General features: G+C 41.7%; 1 long non-coding RNA gene across 2 annotated transcripts in view; it reads right to left on the reverse strand.

Moving 5' to 3' along the window:
- Nucleotides 1-21,669, reverse strand: part of LOC142296709 (uncharacterized) — an 86,527-nt gene that overhangs the window by 9,051 nt on the left and 55,807 nt on the right. For both annotated transcript variants that reach the window (XR_012751687.1, XR_012751688.1), the window contains 2 exons: nt 12,699-12,757; nt 770-909 (listed from right to left, as the gene is read on the reverse strand). This is a non-coding gene — a long non-coding RNA (uncharacterized LOC142296709). The remainder of the gene's footprint in view (nt 1-769; nt 910-12,698; nt 12,758-21,669) is intronic.

Here is a 21,669-nt window from a genome sequence, read left to right on the forward strand (position 1 = left end):
CAAATAGGAGAACAACTTGCAAGTGGCCAGCTTAAATACCTTTTCTCATGATTGGATACACCTGCCTATGAAGTTCAAAGCTCAATGAGGTTAGAAAACCAATTTAGTGCTTTAGTAAATCAGTAAAAAGTAGTTAGGAGTGTTCAAATCAAGAAATTAATAAGGGTGGCCATACTTTTGCACCGGTCAAATTTTGTTTAAATGCGGATTGCACATTTTCTGTTAGTACAATAAACCTCATTTCAATCCAGAAATATTACTCAGTCCATCAGTTATTAGATATATGAAACTGAAGTAGCTGTTGCAAAAACCCAAATTGTTATAAAGAAAAAAAGGTTAACATTAATAGGGGTGCCCAAACGTTTTCATATGACTGTATAAAAAAACCAAGATTGTACCTACTGTGAAACATGAAGGAGGCACAGTAATGTTTTGGGGTTGTATATGGTGTCTTGAATATGTGCAGAATACAATGAAATCTGAAGACTCATGTCATTTTAGAGCTAAATGTTCTGCCCGGGTCAGACAGATTGGGCTGAGTCATAGGTTATGGGTACTCCAAAAGGATAATGATCCAAAACACATAACTAAAACCATCCACAAATAGCTAAGAGAAAACAATTGGACTATTCTGAAGTGGCCTCCTATTTGCCCTGATCTAAATCCTATTGAACATTTGTGGAAGGAAATGAAACATGCAGTTTGGAGAAGGCACCTTCACACCAGAGACAGCTGAAGCAGTTTGCTCGTGAGAAATAGGCCAACATACCTGTAGACAGGTGCAGAAGTCTCAGTGGGAGTTACAAAAATCATTTCTTTGCATTGATTGGCTTACAAGTTTGTGCAATAAAATGTTAATGGTAACAATGTTTGTCCATGTTATCTTCATTACTTTTTGTCTTTTATTTTCTGTTGAACCAAAAAGCAATAGCAGATTGTCATTAGTTGATACTCGTATACAGTAAATTTAAATTACACATTACTTTTGTCAGTTTTAAGTAATTTTAGTTACTATTGAGGGTTTGGTGTCAAGAGGAAGGCAGGATTATGGGCATGGGGAGCAGTAACTATTCATTCTCTTTAATAACAATAATAATCCCAAAATTCACAAATCTGGAAACCCAGGAAGACCCATCATTTCATGTGTGGGCACCCTCACTGAACAAGTCTCTGGATGGGTAGAGGGTATCCTTAAACCCTTGGTAAGAGATACAACCAGCTACATCCAGGACACTACTGACCTATTGAAAAAACTATCAGCAATAGGTCCTCTACCAAAGGGAACCATTCTTGCCATGGATGTGGAATACTTGTACTCGAATATTCCCCACCAGGATGGATTAAATGCTTGCAAATGTTTCCTGGAAAATACAGGAATTGATGCCGATTCTGTGGTAAAACTTACAAAATTCATCCTCACCCATAATTACTTTGCATTTGACAATAACATATATCTACAGGAGACTGGGACTGCAATGGGAAGCAAAATGGCACCACAATATGCAAATCTTTTCATGGCCAAGCTTGAGAGTGACTTTTTATCCTCTTGTCCTATCAGGCCTCTGGCCTACTACCGTTACATTGATGATATTTTAATCATCTGGACAGAGTCTGAGGAGCAGCTGAAGACCTTCCATGAACACTTTAATCAGTTTCATCCCACCATCAACCTAACACTCAACTACTCCTGCACTGAAATCAACTTTTTGGACACCATCATTAAACTACGGAACAATGAAATTGAGACATCCCTGTACAAGAAGCCAATTGACCGTCCAACATACCTGAAATGGGACAGTTTTCATCCAAAACATATAAAAAATTCTATAGTGTACAGTCAGGCCATCAGGTACAATCAGATATGTTCCAACACCACAGATAGAGACAATCACCTTGAAGGCCTCAGAAAGACCTTTCTGAATCAAGGCTACCACCAAAGAACAATTGAAAACCAGATTGCAAGAGCCACCAGAATATCAAGAAGAGACCATCTCCTACATTATAAAACTAAAGACGAAAACAACCGGGTACCTCTTGTAATCACCTACAATCCACATCTAGAGGTGTTAAGAGCAGCCGCACGGAAACTACAACCATTACTGCAAAAAGATGCCCGATTAAAATCTATTTTTCCAGACCCTGAATCTAAGAAGCATCATTGTCACAAGCTCCCTATCCTCTCCAACAACAACAGGAACATTTCCCTGCAACCAGAAAAAATGCAAGACCTGTCCATTTATATTGCCAACAGACAAGATAAAGATTCCCAGATCACATAAGGACTACAAGATCCCAGGTACCTTCAGCTGCACCACAACCAATGTGGTGTACTTAATTATATGTACCAAATGTCCAACTGGGGGTCTGTATGTAGGGGAGACCGGACAACAGCTTAGGACAAGGATGAATTCTCACCGCCACAGAATTAGAGAAAAAAGGATGGATCTACCTGTGGCCAAACATTTTTGTAACCCAGACCACAGCATCATGGACATGAAATTGCTGGTATTGAAAGGGAATTTCAAGTCCCAAAGAGACAGGAGAGTCTGGGAGTACAAACTTATGATGACATTTGACACATTCAGAGCAGGAATGAATGTGTCTCATGGATTTATGTCTTTTTACATCAATTAAGAGATGTGTTCCTCAGACCATCCGGGGGCATCACAGCCCTGGACTAGATCCTAATCATAGGTCAATAAAACTTTCACAAAGAACAGCAGCAAGATTTATGGCCACAACAGTTTGTCCTCTTACCATACTGATAATTCTGCTTCATGTCACTTGTTTTATTTACTGCCCCATTCTAAAGGCCCCGTCACACTAAGCAACATCGCTGCTAACTAACAACTTTTGTGACGTTGCTAGCGATGTTGCTGTGTGTGACATCCAGCAACAACCCGGCCCCTGCTGTGAGGTCGTTGGTTGTTGCTGAATGTCCTGGGCCATTTTTTAGTTGTTGCTGTCCCGCTGTGAAGCACAGATCGCTGTGTGTGACAGCGAGACAGCAACAACTAAATGTGCAGGCAGCAGGAGCCGGCTTCTGCGGAGGCTGGTAACCAATGTAAACATCGGGTAACCAAGAAGCCCTGTCCTTGGTTACCCGATATTTACCTTTGTTACCAGCCTCCGCCGCTCTCACTGTCAGTGCCGGCTCCTGCTCTGTGCACATGTAGCTGCAGGACACATCGGGTTAATTAACCCGATGTGTGCTGTAGCTAGGAGAGCAGGGAGCCAGCGCTAAGCATTGTGCACTGCTCCCTGCTCTGTGCACATTTAGCTGCAGTACACATCAGGTAATTAACCCGATGTGTGCTGTAACTAGGAGAGCAGGGAGCCAGCGCTCAGTGTGCGCTGCTCCCTGCTCTCTGCACGTGTAGCTGCGTGCACTGGTAACCAAGGTAAATATCGGGTTGGTTACCCGATATTTACCTTAGTTACCAAGTGCAGCATCTTCCACGCGGCGCTGGGGCTGGTCACTGGTTGCTGGTGAGCTCACCAGCAACTCGTGTAGCGACGCTCCAGCGATCCCTGCCAGGTCAGGTTGCTGGTGGGATCGCTGGAGTGTCGCAGTGTGACATCTCACCAGCAACCTCCTAGCAACTTACCAGCGATCCCTATCGTTGTTGGGATCGCTGGTAAGTTGTTTAGTGTGACTGGACCTTAAGTCCTGTTGTGTATAAATATGTGACTCTTCAGATTTTGTGTTATACTGAGTCTGATGAAGAGACCTGAGTAGTCTGGAAAGCTGCTATTATTACCATCTTTTCAGTTAGCCATTAAAAGGTATCAACTACTGAGGACTCAGTTCTTTTAAACAAACTTTTTTTATCTCTACTGGTTAACACGGTACAAAGATATATTTTACCTGCATCTTTAATAGTGGACACATGTGATTGCCCCATCCTGCCACCACCAGCTTCCTGCAGCAGCAACCCTGCTCCTTCCTCCTGTGATACCGCTCCACCACCTTTGCCACCCTATTCCAAAGCGAGCCATGTACATTTCAGACTGTAACACCCACCTCCACTTTTCTCCCAAATTTTGGGGGAAAAAGTGCATCTTACAATCCGAAGTATATGGTAAAAATAAACTGGAAACACAATTCTCCTGGTCAGTATAATTAGTGATACCAAACTTGCATATATTTTATTTAACAGGTGAAAAAAAATGTATAAGGTTGTAAAAAGTTAAATACAATTTTGGCTGTGTGGCAATTTTCCAAGACCCATAACTTTTGGGGTTTTTTTGTCAATAGAGTTTGCGAGAGCTTGTTTTTTTTGAGTCAAGTTGATTAGTTTTTTTAATAGCAGCATTTTAAAAAACAACCACACACAATGTAGCAAGAAGAAAGGAGAGGAAGAACTTGCACGTTAAATGCCATGTTTTTTGGTGAGTGAAACACAATTTCTCAAATGCCTCATGTCCAATTTTTACACTGGAGTAGGTAAAGCAGTAGGTACAGAAGTAGACAGCAATGTTAGGGTATAACACCCTTCATCAGTCATGTAAAAGGGAGTCAGATGTACCAGAGGCATAGCTAGGGATTCAAGCCACCGCAAGGTGGCTTAAGATCACCTATGATTTAATGTTCACCTTGCGGCTTTTCTCCGCGATTTTTAACATGCTTCAATAAAGAGATTTTTTTATATTTTACTGGAATTGGTGCTGGGTCCATACCTTCATGCCTTCTTTGCTCTAATCAGGTAACCATGTGTACAACTGCAGTGGTGTAGTATAGTCGAACATTAGTAGATGACTGTTAAGCAAAATTACTATATAAAGTTTAACACAGATATTATCGCAATACAGTAACCATATAGTGGTACATACCAGTCCTGAAGATATACACTGACAAGCGAAAGGGTAACCATGTTTTGAATTTTTGATTTTCAGGCTCCATATCTTATCATTCACTTCAGCATCAAATGAGAGACTACCTTCATTTTATAGACAATCATACTTAAATTTGACTTGCAAATATTTAGCATAGGATTAGTTTTGGAGATTTTTGCCATGTCACTGCATTGTTACCGTGTTGCAGTTGAAAATCTAAATTTACATTTTTACTATTTTCTTAGTATTTTGTAAATCCACCTTTGGATTTCAACACTTCCTGAATCCTTCTGGGCATGCTCTTGATCAGATTCAAGCATATCTTAACTGAAATCTGATTCCGGGTCTCTTCTACATGTTTCCAATGTTGGTGCTTACTGGTCGACTCACTTGGGTATATATACAGCTTTTTCTTCAACTCTACCCACAAATGTTTGATTGGGTTGAGGTCTAGAGATTGTGGGGTAAAGTCCAGCACATCTACTTCATTGTCATTGAAGCATTTATTTGCCAATCTCGACATATGCTTTGGGTCATGGTCCTGCTGGAACATGTCCTCCTTTACATACCCATAGTACTCGATTGTATGAAGTAACTCAATTTGGACAATACTCACATATAGCTCAGCATTGAGACCACCATTGATCCTGGACAAGCATCCAACACCTTTGCCTGTAAAACAACCCTATATCATCAGGCTTTCTTCACTGAACTTGACAGTTGCTTCAATTACTTGATCCATTTGCCCCTTTTTCCCTTGTTTCTTCCAGACCTATTTGCACCCATCAGAACTTAGTCTATTGCCTTTCGTCTCATTGCTCCAAATCACCTGTTTCTAATCTTCTACTGTCTACTTTTCATCCTGTTTTTCAAATGCAAGCTAACGCTTATGAAAATTTTGAAGTCAAGGATTCTTCACGTTTTTTGGGCCACCATTCCAGACTTGTGTAGTGTGTGTCTCAAAGTGCTTGCATTGACACCTGTCATCTCACTTTATGAAGCATATGAACCATCTACACTACAGTGTTTGTTGCATCGGAACTGATAGACCTGCTTATGAGCTGACTTGTTGACTCCGATATTTTGCCTGGATGTCCACCTCTTGGCTTTTTAATGAATGTATGGACTTTGTTTCATATTCTTCAGCTGCCATGACACTCACATGATGCAGTTTGGCAATTTACCAGGCTGAGAGATTGCTATCGATGAGCTGTATGATTCTATTTCTCTCTTCTAGGAAAATCTTCATGGCTGCTCCTTGATTTCATATCAGTGACCTTTCACTTTGGAATAAACCTAATAACACACTGATATTTAAGGGAATGTGAGAAGTTTTAATTTGTAGTATATAGGAAGAGCAAGGGTTTTTTTCCCTTCCAAGAGCAAAACTGTAACAATGCAGTGACATGACAAGAAACTGCATAACTAGTAATATGCTAATTATTTGTAAGTCAAATTTATATATGAGAGAGCCAAGATGATTGTCTATAAAATTAAGGTAGTCTTTCCCTCAAAGCTGTAGTGGATGGCAAGATATGGATCCTGAAAGTCAACAGTTCAAAATATTGTTACCCTTTTACCAGTCAGGGTAAAAGGTGACAGTACAGTTAAAGATGGTGACTTTCCACTGACTTTCTTTCTGATGGAGTTGTTCAATTTTCTCATCTTTTCCATCTGGCTCAGAAAGACATAACTTGTTCTAGTTACGGCTTGTCTGCAAAGTTTACAACAAAGACACGTTTAACTTCTCACATTTCCAGCATTGGACCCATTTATTCCCAACTTTCACAAACTTCCCATCTTACTGTCACCCCAATGCTGAGCCATTGCTGCCGTATGTGTCCCTATTGCTGTTCTTAATACTCCATATAATGTCCACCACTGTGTGTCTTAGAAAGTAAAATGCCTCCTTTGTGCCTTCTAGATGGTAAAATTGCCCCCTAGAAAATATTAATGCCCTGTGCAAGTGTGCTAGAAAACAGTGTCCCCATTTTGCCCCCTAGAAAATAATAATGCCCCAAGTGTGCACAGTTCACAATCACAAAACAATGAGTGCCCTAATAGCAATAATGTTTCTTAAGTGCACACCTAATATTTAATAATGTCTCCTGGGTCCCTCATATATAGTTCCCCTTTACACAGCATGATGCCCTTCACTGCTCTCTATACACAGCATGATAGATACACAGTTCCCTATACACAAAATGATGGGCCACACAGTAGCCCCCTCTCACTGTATGACAGCCCACAATAACCTCCCAATAACCCCCTACTGTATGATGGCCCTCAGTAGCCCTACTCACGCTTTATGAAAGCTCTCAGTATTCCCTCCACACTGTATGGCTGGACCCCAGTATTTCATCTACAATGTATAGATGGCCCAAAGTATTTCCCCCACACTATTTCATGGCCCCCAGTGCTTCCCCTACACTGTAATATGACCCCCATTATGTCCCCCACACTCTAATATGGCCCCCAGTTTTTCCCCCATACTGTATCATGGATCCTAATATTTCCCTCACACTATGTCATGGCCCCCAGTATTTTCCCACACTGTTCTATGAACCCCAGTTTTCCCCCAAGCGCAAAAAAAAAACAAAAACATATACTCACCTACTAATGGCTCCTGAAGAGTTCACTGGCAGACAGGACCAAGGCATGGGAGGACAAACATGGTGATGTCATCGCATTGGAGCATGAAGTTAGTGCAGGGAGATCCTGTCTTCCTCCTCTAGAGCAGAGTTTAACTGCTAAAATACAAGCTGCTAAAGGTAGCTCCAGGTGGGCTCCTGAGTTAACCGCACCCTCTGCCCCAGTAGCTATGCTGTGTAGATATTTATAATGACTCCAAGGTTAGCAGTATATAGTCTAAAGTATGGACTCCTATGAAGCTTAGCCTATGACTGAGCTTCATAGTAGTACTAAGATAGCAGTGACAAGTGCTTCAGCATGTTTCTGGCTGCCATGGGAATTGATCGGTGCCCATTAATCACATTGTGGAAGGGGGTCAATGGGAGGTCCAATTAAATGCCATTGACACAGATTGACAGCAGCATCTAAATAGTTAAAAACAGTTATCAGAGATTAGTTCCAGCTGCTGCTGCTTGAGAAAGATACTGGTTATTTAACATAGCCAACAGCTACTACAATGAACAGAGCCCCATCCAGATACACTGCCTCCAGCACTGGTGTACAGGTGTGTGGCACCTCGTGCCTGAGTTGCCACAAAGAATGGCTGTATGTATATCTCAATATGTGTTACATGTATTGCCAACTGTTACGTCACCACCGGAGTCTGCTCCAGCGACTTCTGCTCCGATCACCAGGCGACGCCGTGTTCCTGCCGTGGATGGTGCTGGTGATGGGAGAGGAGTTGATGCCAACGGCACCGGTGGGCGCAGGCTCCGATCATCCACTGGGCTGGGTTATCTTGGGATCTGCAGTACCGTTGGCTGACTGTGGGTGGTGTGTGTCTTCCAGCTGAAGTTGCCAGCATTCAGCTACAGCCAATGGTAAGACACCACACCCTTCTTATTCCCCCTCCTGTCACATGACCACTGCCAGAGATAGTTCTGATTTCCTGGCTCCTGGCCCGCCCTATTCTGTTTTGTGATTCCTGTGTGCTGACTTCTGAGTGTTTTCTGACTACCCTTCTGCCTGCTGTTTTTGCACCTCACTGCCCCATCCGGATTTGACCTCTGCTCCATTTTCTGATTACGTCCTTGTCTGCCGATTCTGTCCCTGTTCTGCTATTCCTGGTTTGACCCTGCCTGACGACTACTCTCATTGAACTGCAGCCTTCCACAGGTAGTGATCTCCAGGGCCCTGTGTAATTCCAAATCCCTGTATAGGGGTTAAAGGGTTTCAGGGTTCTGGGGGTCCTACTTGGTGAGTGGCTTCCCTCTAGTCTGTCCATTACATTCCCCCTGAGTCTGTTGATCCAGGCAGGCATTACACCAGCTTTAATGAGATTCGTTTTTCTCTGCTTTTCATTAGATACAAACATTTGCTCTCATTCCCTTACTGGGGCTGTTCACCAGAGCAGATAAAGCTTGTGTGTGCATCCTAGAAGGATAAATGGGAGGAGCTTAAGTGTGATGAAATTTAGTTTGTGTCAGGGTGAGCATGTGAGAGGAGTGTAAAATGGAGACGTCCTGGCCTGAGGGACTGTTGAAACCTCTGCAGGAGCCAGCTGCAAATTGACAGGGTATCAGTTCCTTGGCCACTTAGACTTTCAGGGTCACTGGCAAACTGAGTGACTGCTTAGAGCCTTTTTATAAGGAGCATTAAAGGAGCTGCCTAAGAGCTCAGTGATGTTATTGAGTCCGGAAATTTCTACAAGCAGCAGTAAGTTTTCTAATAGGATTCAAGTCGCCTGCTCGCTGGACGGGATCAAGGATCCAGAGTTTTTCTGTCTTGAAAATCACACGATTTCAAGATACCTATTCCCAGTTCGGCAAGTAGCAGCAGGAGAAATACACTACCGCACAGCAGAGAAACTGAACTCTCATTGGGGCAGGTCAAACCACCATCCTATTGTATGCTGTACGGAAGGTTCCAGACTGTTTTCTGCAGAGCTTCAGTAAAAAGTAAAAGCTCCCTGTTCTGTCTCTGGCCGATTATTCTCTGCTGTGCCATCCTTACTTCAACTTCCTCAGGAACCTGCCCTAATTGAGGGGGTGAGAGGACAACCCTCTGGCACTATGCATCACCACCTAACTCCTGGGGACCTTCAACAGCACCCGGCCATATCAAAGCCGAACATCCCAACTGGCATCACAAACTGTTTATTTTTTTATTTATTTATATATTTTTTCTCCCCTTTTTATATATATTATTTTTAACCCCTATCAAAAAGCCTGTTGCACGTGCCCGGTATGACCACTTCACCATTCGGACGGTGTTACCCACCACGGTGACATCAGAGGTCTACAGAAGGTGGCACAGCTGCATCACTTTGCACTCAAGCCCGCTTTACACGCTACAAGATATCTTACGATGTGTCGGCAGGGTCACGTCGTAAGTGACGCACATCCGGCATCGTAAGGTATGTTGTAGCGTGTGACAGCGACGTGCAATTGCGATTGAACGAAAAACCGTTCATCGCATGCACGTCGTTCATTCCTGACGAATTGTCAGATTGTTCATCGTACCCGGGGTAGCGCACATCGTAGTGTGTGACACCCCGGGAATAATGAACAGATCTCACCTGCCTCCTATGGCTCCCGGCCCACAATGCGGAAGGAAGGAGGTGGGTGGGATATTTACGTCCCGCTCAGCCCCGCCCCTCCGCTTCTATTGGCCGGCTGCCGCGTGACGTCGATGTGACGCCAAACGTCCCTCCCACTCCAGGAAGTGGACGTTCGCCGCCCACATCGAGGTCGTTTGGAAGGTAAGTATGTGTGACGGGGGTTAATCGTTTGTGCAGCACGTTCAACAAATTGAACGTGCTGCACATACGATGGGGGCGTTGCAAATCGCATACGATATCGTATGCGAAATTTCAACGTGTAAAGCAGGCTTTAGGGGGTTAAATTGCACAATAACACAGAGATCTTGGTTTCAAAGCTGTAAAAAAATGAAAAAGTTCCCTTTTAACCTCTTAACGACCGCGGGCCGTAAAATTACATCCTTGCGGTCATAATGTTACTGCCCGCGGTCTGCCGGCAGCATCATGCTGCGATCAGCACACATCTCAGCTGATTTTCACAGCTGAGATGTGTGCCTGCTAGGCACGAGCAGAATCGTTATCTGCTCGTGCCGTTTAACCCCTTATATGGCGCTGTCAATATGTGACAGCGCCATTATAAGCGCGATCGCGGTAAACATTTACTTACCGCCCGATACCGGAAGTCACGTGACGCGATCACGTGACTTCCCATAGTTGTCATGGTAGCACAGGGTCATGTGATGAGTCCTGTACTACACCTGACTTGCTTTCACTTTCGCTGTGCCAGCGGCACAGCAAAAGAGAAAGAGAGCGTATCTGCTGTTTACAGCCTTGTAGCTGTGATCAGCAGATACTGCAGAGCGATCGGATTGCTGATCGCAATAGCCCCCTAGGGGGACTAGTAAAATAAAAAGAAAAAGTTAAAAAAAAGTTTTAAAAAATAAAAAAAACACAAAAAAACCTAAAAGTTCAAATCACCCCCCATTCGCCCCATTGAAAATTAAACGGTTAAAAAAATTAAAAATATACACACATTTGGTATCGCCGCGTTCAGAAACGCCCGATCTATCAAAATATAAAATCAATTAATCTGATCAGTATACGGCGTAGCGGCAAAAAAATTCCAAACGCCAAAACAATGTTTTTTTGTCGCCACTACTTTTGCGCAAAATGCAATAAGAGGCGATCAAAACGTAGCATCTGCGCAAAAATGGTACTGTTAAAAACGTCAGCTTGAGACGCAAAAAATAAGCCGTCATTGAGCCATAGATCCCGAAAAATAAGAACGCTACGGGTCACGGAATATGGCGTAAAACGTGCGCCACTTTTTTCGGACAAACGTCCGATTTTTTTTTAACTTTTTATATAAAAGTAAACCTATACATGTTTGGTGTCTACGAACTCGCACTGACCTGAGGCATCACATAGATACATCAGTTTTACCATATAGTGAACACAGTGAATAAAATATCTCAAAAACCATAGTGCTATCGCACTTTTTTTGCAATTTTTCTGCATTTGGGATTTTTTTGACGTTTTCTAGTACACTATATGGTAAAACTGATGGTTTCATTTAAAAGTACAGCTCGTTCCGCAAAAAATGAGCCCTCACATGACCATATTGACTGAAAAATAAAAAAGTTACGTCTCTCAGAAAAAGAATGGCGAAAAAAAAAAACGGAAAGCGAAAAATCGGCCGGTCGTGAAGGGGTTAATTACGGTATGTTATTGTAAGGGAAAAAAAAATAGAAAAATATGAATTTCTTTTCACACCTTGAAAAATATAGAATTAACTTAATCAGTACAAAATGGTGGACCAATTTGAGAAAAAAACAGAATAGTACTTGTCATTGCATATATAGAAAAATGTAATAACTTAGTTTAATAAATCTTTTTATCTTATGATATAACAAATGGTTGCAGCAATGTCTTCGATAATTTCCCCAATGATTAAAGTGCACAATTAACATTAAAAACTTTTATGTAAATAACATGAAATAACCATTACAGTCTACAGAAAAAAGAAAATGCTTTGGCATATAGCTTTTGTTAATAAGCATGCTTAAAATAGACTAGACTGTGCCACTGGCATTAAGCTGTGGAGTCTTCATCCTCCATCAGCTTGTCTCTTTTATTTTCATTTCATCCCGGCATGACATGCCTTTGAAGTGTGATCAAAATGTATTTAAATTAGCATTAACATTTTATCTTATGAAAAGCAGTAGGGCCATCTAAATTAGCAATGGTAAGCAACGGAGCAGATCCTTTCACAAGAAAGCAGACAAGATAAAACTCCCACAGTATAACTGTACTTTATACTTAATAGGGGCTTTATAGCTGGGGAGAGGTGGAAATACTATTCTAGAATTGTTAAGAAAAAAATGTATTCACTTTGTTTTCGCTTAGAATTGAATACACGATCTGTATGACTCGTTGGCTGTTTCCCAAGGATTTAACAGTGGTTAGGATGTGCTACAAATAGAAAAGACTTTATTTACAAAACACTGATACATTTAGGGAACGGATATTAGAATAAATCAGTCTTTGTAGCCGAAGACGGATAGGTTACGTGCCTTGGAAATTAACATATCTCCTTATTGTGGGTTCGCTAACCTTACTATCTCTTTATTGTGATAGACTTCAAGCTTTCCAGTATAAGAGAGTCTTTCATATTTAAATATGTAACACTCACATATTCCATAACAAGCAGAACAGTGGGGATCCATCCTCCTCTCGTCCACCTTTCTTGAGCTGCAGAAAAAAAAAGCTCTTGAACGTTAAATTACTTTGAAGTCAAGAAAGAATATGGAACTTTAATTGGTCAATTAAATGATCGTATAGTCATTTTACTTGTCAACACATTTTAAATTGCTAACAAGCTTACAATGGAAATAAATCCTACGTGACAGTTATGTAGGAAAACGAATACAAAGAAATAGTGAAGACATTACTCAATGGGATTCCTGCTCTACTTTCAGGAAAACAAATGCAAATAAATAAAAACAAATGAATACCTTTTTATTTTTTATTTCACCTAGTTTTTAATCTGTGCTCTATGGATTACAGTCAGTTTATGCTCAAACAATGGAAGTGAAGAAAAGGCTATGTGCGCACGTTGCGTACAAGCCCTGCAGAAATTTCTGCAGCGATCTGAAGAGCACATGTGCGCTTTAGATCGCTGCAGAAATGCGCCGATTCCATGCGCTCTGCCTGCAGCTCCTGCCATAGACAGAGCAGGAGCTGCCGGCAAAGCGCAGGAAAGAAGTGACATGTCACTTCTTTTTGCGCAGCGCTTCGGCAGTAGCCGAAGCGCTGCGCTCTTAAACGCCACGTGCGCACGGCCCCTGCACAGTCTCCATAGACTGTGCAGGGGACGCAGGACGCATGCAGTTACGCTGCGCTACAAAGCGCAGCGTAACTGCATGTTTTTACGCGACGTGCGCACATAGCTGCTCTGCCACACAGTCCAAATGGTGTAGATTAAATATGGTTTAGTGGTCAACACGTTTCAAAGCCCTCAAAGGCTTCTTCAACTGGACCGCCACACAGTCCAAACGATGTAGATTAAATATGATTTATTGGTCAATGCATTTCAAATCCCTCAAAGGCTTCTTCATCTGGACCGCCACACAGTCCAAACAGTGTAGATTAAATATGATTTATTGTCAATGCGTTTCAAAGCCCTCAAAGGCTTCTTCATCTGGACCGCCACACAGTCCAAACAGTGTAGATTAAATATGATTTATTGTCAATGCGTTTCAAAGCCCTCAAAGGCTTCTTCATCTGGACCGCCACACAGTCCAAATGATGTAGATTAAATATGATTTATTGGTCAATGCATTTAAAAGCCCTCAAAGGCTTCATCTGAACTGCCACACAGTCCAAATGGTGTAGATTAAATATGATTTATTGTCAATGCCCTCAATCAGGACAATAATGATATATCATGTCCTGATGAAGAAGGCTTTGAGGGCTACGAAAAGCGTTGACAAATAAATCATATTTAATCTACACTGTTTGGACTGTGTGGTGGCGCAGGAGATTAACCCTTTTTTCATTTCCATTGTTTGATCTCAACGTGGGTTATTCAGCGGCCTACAGGCATTTATGGTGGTTGTGACCTGCACAACCACATGAGGTGAGCCTCTCTGAGTTTCTCTCTTTTAATTTTTATATTGGATAAGACCCTATTTGGACTATATTTCTTTCCCACTACTATTGATAGTCAGTTTATGCTGACACTTTTTGCTTTTGTCATGGGCACTTTAACCCCTCAAAGACCTGAAATGACTGGCAAAGTTTTTTCATTTTTGCTTCTCCACATTTCACGGATGAGGCTGCATGTGGCTTTTCTTTATGTGCAACAGAATGTAATATTTTCAGTACTGTTAAATATTTTTCTGTGACTTAAATATTGAAAAAAGCATTTTTTTTTTGTTTATTTGTGTTGTTCCTAATTTTTACTGCTCACGTTTTACACCAAAGAACCTTTTGAATAACTTATCCAGGTTATTGTGGTAATGTAGATACTTAATATGTGTAGGGGTTTTTTTTCTTACATTTACATAATAAAACTTATTTTACATAAAAATGTTTCCTTTTTTTATTTTATTCATAATTATTTTTCCACTGTAACTGGCGGATTTATATGAGCCCCATTTACAAGGGAAATCAGCAGACTTCCATGGAGTAGGTCACTGGGAGAGCTAATCTGGGTCTGCTTGGATCCAATAGCTCCACAATGCCAGCAGACAGCCAGAGATCATTTGATCACCAGGTCCTACATAAGTATTGGCTATGCCAACGCTTTAGTACACCACATAGCGCTCACAAAGTGTTATATGGCCAGTGAAAACAGAAATATAACAAAAAATAAACAATTTTTGTTTTCTCCTTGAGGTCCCTGGTTGTGTCCGATAGCTGGAGACTGGCTCTGCTTCTGCTTGATTGTAGTATTACCACAGGGGAGAATATACTTAAAAATCTAAAGATGACCTTTCACCAGTAAGAGCATGTTATACTGGCCACATCATGGAAAAGTGGCTGCAGAGATGATTAAACCGTTGCTTTCATCTCTTAATTTCTCCTCTCTGTTGAAGAGATATTAGCTGGATAACACAAAGGATGAGGTGCATTAAAGGTATATCATCCAACAAACCAGTGATGCACTCTGTTTTGATGATGGTAGGGATCCAGAAACAGCTATTTACAGATTAGGGTCTGGAAAATATTCCTTGTCAGCTCTCTGTAGGTGTGATTTTTACCCTTTAAAAAAGCAAATACTAAAGGCAACTAGCAGAACTTTAATTAAAAGTAAACAATGGAAACAATGAAAATTAAAAGTCATCTAGCATATAGCAAACCCTAGAAGCAATGCTGACAGATATACATATATTAATACATTTTTTATTGTTAAACTACCCTGTAACTAGGGCTCTTAAATCAGCTCTAGTTACAGGGGCATTTTAGCTTCCTGGCTACAGGCTACATACCAAAACTGACTGTATCTTCTAGGACCCAGCAGTTCCTGCATCCTCTGACTCCCAATGATCACATGTTCTATAGGTCCGGAGATGAAAGCACAGTCAGTGCTTCTAAATGTCTTCCTAATCTGTATACACACACTCTGGTTTTGTGCTGTGTATATGGAGATCAAGAAAGTAACAAACCCCATTTATCTTCTCTTTGGGAAGGTAGGTTGTGTCTGACAGTGAGCTTTTCACCCCAACAGCTTCACAATCTTGTCCAAGCTGCTTAGAATATATAGGCGTTTTAGAGCATCAGTGCAATGTGAAGAGTGGGCAGCCCAGGCGTTTGTAGTCCAGAAGTGGTTTAGTACTCAGTTCTAACTCAAGAGTGCAGAAGCTTACAAAGGCTAGTAATAATAATAATAATAATAATAATAATAATAATAATAACAATAATAATAATAAGTTTTATTTCTATAGCGCCAACATATTTCGCAGCGCTTTACAATTCAGAGGGGACATGTACAGACAATAAGAGACAATACAAAATAACAAAATTAAGATACCAATAGGAGTGAGAGCCCTGCTCGTAAGATTACAGTCTATGAGGAAATAGGGGAGACACAAAAGGTGAATGGGGGGGAGAAAAGCTTGTCATATATGGTCCAGCAATCGATTTTAATAGGGGATTCAAAACCAGCTGCGTGGACCAGTCACCAGCCAGAATTTATACAGGTACACAGTGTAAAAAAGTACATGGAGAGGAATAGAATCAGAAGATACAGTGGACAAGAATTGGAAGTAAATTTTATAAAGGGCAGAAAGGGACTAGATTAGATAAGGGTGGTGAGGTGATAGGCTAGTCTAAAGAAATGCATTTTTAGGGCCCGCTTAAAGGTGTGGATGTAGGGAATTAATCGGATTGTTCTTGGTAGTGTGTTCCAAAGCATAGGCGCAGCTCGTGAGAAATTTTGAAGACGGGTGTGGGAGGTTCAAATTGTTGAGGATGTCAGTCTAAGGTCATTAGCAGAGCGGGGGTCACGGGTGGGGTGATAGACAGAGATGAAGGAGGAGATGTAGGGTGGTGTGGAACTGTGGAGAGCTTTGTGAGTAAGAGTGATAAGTTTATGTTGGATTCTGTAGCGGATAGGCAACCAGTGCAATGACTGGCAAAGAGCAGAGGCATCAGTGAAGCGGATGGAGAGAAAAGTGATCCTGGCTGTGACATTCAGAATGGATTGGAAAGGGGAGAGTTTACTAACAGGGAGACCAATTCGTAAGAATTACAATAATCCAGACGAGAATGAATGAGAGCAACAGTAAGCGTTTTTGCAGAGTCAACAGTAGAAAATAGAGGAATTCTAGAGATGTTTTTGAAGTGGAATTGACATGAAAAGTGAGTGAACAATTATGGGGAGTGAAGGAGAGATCGGAGTCAAATATAACCCCAAGAAAGCGGGCGTGCTGCTGGGGCGTAATTGTAGAGCCATACACAGAAAAGGTAATATTGGGTTTCGGAAGGTTAGGACAGGGAGGAAACAGGAGAAGTTCAGTTTTTGACAGGTTCAGTTTTAGATAGAGGGAGGACATGATGTTGGAGACAGCGGACAGACAATCGGTAGTATTTTGTAATAATGCAGGGATGATGTCAGGAGAAGATGTATACAGTTGGGTGTGATCAGCATAGAGATGGTACTGGAAACCAAATCTGCTGATAGTTTGTCCAATAGGGGCAGTGTATAGAGAAAAAAGGAGGGGGCCTAGGACTGAACCCTGAGGAACCCCTACCGTAAGGGGAAGAGGAAAGGAAGAGGAGCCGGCAAAAGATACAGTGAATGAGCGGTCAGAGAGGTAAGAGGAGAACCAAGAATAAACAGTGTCCTTGATACAGCGGAGCATAGTGAGGAGGTGCTGATGAGCCACAGTATTGAATGCAGCAGAGAGATCTAGGAGAATCAGCAGGAAGTAGTGACCATTAGGATAAAACTAACCATCTAATAAGAATGGAAGAACCTTATAATTGTCGTGATCCAATATGTCATTAAATGTAACATTTGCTGATATACTGCAAGCATCCTATTTATTTCCATGAACATTTAAAGGATGTCATGTTAATGCTCTATGATCCTATCATGATCTGACCTGACAGCCTGTCATGTTGATCTTACTTTATCGTTTAATAGGTCCATCATCATTAACCAAGTCAAACAGACACCCCATCGTCCACACAAATCTTTCACGAGCAATAATTTTTGAATACTGGCACTGATATTTGGCATTTCATAGCAGATAGTGTATCACATCAGCCGATTTCATTTCAGTCAAATGCATTCCAAAGGGCCAAAAAGGAGCAAATGAGGACAACAATTTCCTGATGTACAGTACCGACCTCTTGTTCTATGCTGGAGATTTAAAGGGAACCTGTCAGGTGCAATATGCACCCAGAACCACGAGCAGTTCTGGGTGTATATTGCTAATCCCTGCCTAACCATCCCAAGCTATAGTAGCACAGATAAAGAGATCCTTAGAACAAGTATTTGTAAAGATCCTTTATGATATGCTAATGATATATTTATGCTAATTTTTGATATGCTAATGATATGCTTAGTTCCTGCGCTCATTCTGCCCTGTTGGCATGTCAGCACGCCCACAGGGGCATGCTAACATGCTATTCCATGCCCATAGCCCAGAGTCATCATCAGCTGTGATGCGCATACTTGTGTTCGCTGTCATCGCTTCATATGCCGGGTAGTGAGCATGATCAGCAGTCCCGGCACTTCCGGACATGCACACTATGAAGTCGGTTGTACTCGTCCGGGCTTCAGAGATGTCTAGTGCATATGACCAAATGTGCCGGGGACTTCTGATCCTGCGCACTGCCTAGCGTCTGAAGTGATGACAGCAGACACAGGTACGCGCATCACCACTGATGATGATGCTGGTCAATGGGCATTGAACAGCATGTTAGCACGCCCCTATGGGCTACTACCATGCTAAGAGGGTGGAATAAGCGCAGGAACTAATCCCTGCACTCATTAGCATATCATAAAGGATCTTTAGAAATACTTTTTCTAAAGATCCCTTTATTTATACTAGTGAATACAGGGAACGGTTAATCAGGGATTAGCAATATGCATCAAGAACGGCTCGTGGTACTGGGTGAATATTGCACCTGACATGTTTTTTAGATATTAAAAGTTGAAGTCCTACATATAAAGCTTCTGAGCAGTTATAATGTAAATATTGAGTTCTGTCTTACCACAGCTATTTTTTCCTGGGTGCATAGATACAGTCTCTATTAGGAGGATTTTTATGCATTAAATATAATAAAATATTGAAAGAAATATAACCTTTACCCCTTACCTTACTTAAACGTAGAAGCAGTCCACATGATAATTAACTGTGATGGTAGACAAATACATCTTGAAGTTTAAACTAGGTAATTATCACTAGGGCTGTCATTGAAAACCCATCTCGGTTGCCTTAATGGTTCTATTTCAGAGCTTCCTCCCAGCACCAGCTCTTCTCTAGGGACCTCTATAGGGATTCAGAAGTAGTTTGTTTCTAGCATTGCCATAAATTGACAGATGCCGTTTCCTGCATTGCAATACTCATATGAGTAGTTATGTTTTACTGGGTCCTAAACAAAAAGCTGTCTAAACAAGGCAATTGACCTTCAGATTTGGACATTCCTAGAAGACAGTGAATTAAATTGCCCTAACAATCTTGGTTTGAAGTGATGGGTAATACTGTGAGCCTACAGCTAAGACTGAGGCACCAGTCTGTACAACACAACCAGCAATTATCATGACATATCAGCACCAACACCCTTTATATAGATTGGTAGAATGTCTTAAGGGGTTTTAATAGCTAAAGACTGAAACAGATTGGAAATGAGGGTGAAATTTAAAAATGAGATTTTAACAATACACATCCAATGTAACTAGTATCTACTATTACGAGATACTCAGGTAAAAATGTTATGCTTATCCCTCTTCATAAAAACTTCCAGTATTTTAAGCATATATTGTATCTTTTTACTAGAGCCAGTGAATGGGTTCATTGTGTATTGAGAGTGCTGGGGAATGAGTTTGTTGCTGAACAGAGAGAAGTGGCTGAGAGTGAAGGTGAAAAGACCTGTTGTGCATTGCTCAGTCTCTGTCAGAGGAAGAGCAGGATTGAATGGAAATGGGTGATCCTGTGTCTTCTATGGGACTGTTTATTCTTACCTTTTTGCTGGAGTGAAGACTGTCTTACTTTCTGTTGGAAGTTTATGGATTCAATAAACCTTCCTGTTTGCACAAGAAACTGTGTGCCTGTGTTATCGCTGCCACCTGAAAGCGTGTGTATCACTACAATTGGTGTTTGAAGTGCAGACGGAAATCCCAAGGAGCACAGGTGGGCACGTCAACAGCACTGCCCCATTAACTTTAGCTTTCAGGGGATCTTTGGAACAAATCTTAAACTTTAGCAAATTGAATTTTATGCTCGATTCTGTGACCCAGGTGGCGTCAATAAATGGAGAATGATGATGGGGATTGTAGTGATTCGTGACGCCACCTGTGGTGTGCGGCTATAATGGGAGCCGCCGCTCTAAATGGTTTCCTCTGAGGGCCGATGGTAGTGCTGCTAGTTTGGTACAGCTCTCCACAGGCAGAGCTCAGGCCCATGGGGAGGTTGGGAGTAGTAGTATTCTTTCTGCGGAGCGCAGGGTTGGAGACGGTGAAGAAAAAGGAGCGACACAGGAGGTTGCAATCAAAGTTCTTTACTCACTGAGATGTCACCCCCTTTGGACTGCTGGACTCCGCTATCCTGGGCTCCAGCCAATCTCGGATAGTTCGGAAGTCAGAACTGGTGGTTTTATCCGGGAGTCCTTCCTCCCTGCGGTGTGTTGTGCGAGTCCCTGCGGCTTGAAGCTACACTGGGACCCGAGTCCTTGGATTTGCTCCATTCCTGTCCCATATGGCAGGCAGCGCAAGTCCGTTACTGGTGCCGCTCTTTGTCATGACTCCTTGCTCTATATACTGCTGAGCTCCGGGCACTTTGCGTGGGCTAGAAGACTTGAAATCCTCTGCCCGGTGGATTTTGCTGGTGGGACATGCAGTGCCCACCAGCCTAGGGCTCCGCACCCTGTCATGTGCGCTCGGTCCTGAGGGAGCTATGGCCAGCTCTCTTCTCAGCGACTGTGTTTTCCCCATGTCTCACTTGTTCCCTTTTGCTGACTAACTTGTCACTGACTGCAAGTCTGTGTATAAGTGTCGTCCTACTCCCAGTGAGAGGGCAACTAACTGTGTGTTTTGGTCGATTGTGGTGGTTTACTGGCAATGACATCCTTCTTACCCGGGATGAATACTGCACCTCTGATGAGGTGCAGTACCCTGCGGCAACTGAAGCCTCAGGGGCGCCACACTGTCATATCCAAATTTAAAGGTTTCCTAAACCATATTTGATAGCACACTGTAAGGGTAGGGAGCATAAACCCAATGCGATGATTGGATAATCATTTTTTTTTACTGGAGTGGCCCTTTAACAAGCAGGGGCTAAAGTAACAAGGCTTTCAAGCTTCCTTCATACAAAAATACAATAGTTTTTTTCCATTTTCTACAGTCTCAAATTAATAGTTAAATATAAATTATATTTTATGTAATATTGCTTTAGATTAAGCCAACAGTTCTAAGTGATATTAAAAATCTTCTGGGAAATCACAGTTTAGTTTGATTTGTTACAAAAGTGAGAACTGCTTTCAAATGACACTTAAAATGTGATTTTCTGTGATATTGTCTTTACACCCCATAATAAATTTACAAGACACCTCAAGACTAGAAAAGCAGTAACTTAGCAAATGCCAGGTTGATTGAAGCAAAGTACAGAATTTCATTAACGCAAAGAATGCAAATTTATTCCCTGTGGTCTCCTGATTGTTCCAATAAAGTATGTCTGTAACATTGTGTGCTACATGATTAAATGCACGTTCATTTTAAGACACTCTTACAGTCCCAAAAATAGGCAAGCCATGAATCCTGCAAATATATGCACAATCAGACGTACCCATAAAGTGAAAATCAGATATTTGAGCTCTGTCTGTGAGATAAAACAGTCAACTTGTTATATAAGTGCCAAATGCAGCAGGAGTTTAATCAATTCAAAATCAACAGAAACAGCGCTGGAATTGGAATTTAAAGAGGATCTAAAGCT

The sequence above is a fragment of the Anomaloglossus baeobatrachus genome, chromosome 3 (assembly GCF_048569485.1).
Source record: "Anomaloglossus baeobatrachus isolate aAnoBae1 chromosome 3, aAnoBae1.hap1, whole genome shotgun sequence".
Lineage (NCBI taxonomy): Eukaryota > Metazoa > Chordata > Amphibia > Anura > Aromobatidae > Anomaloglossus > Anomaloglossus baeobatrachus.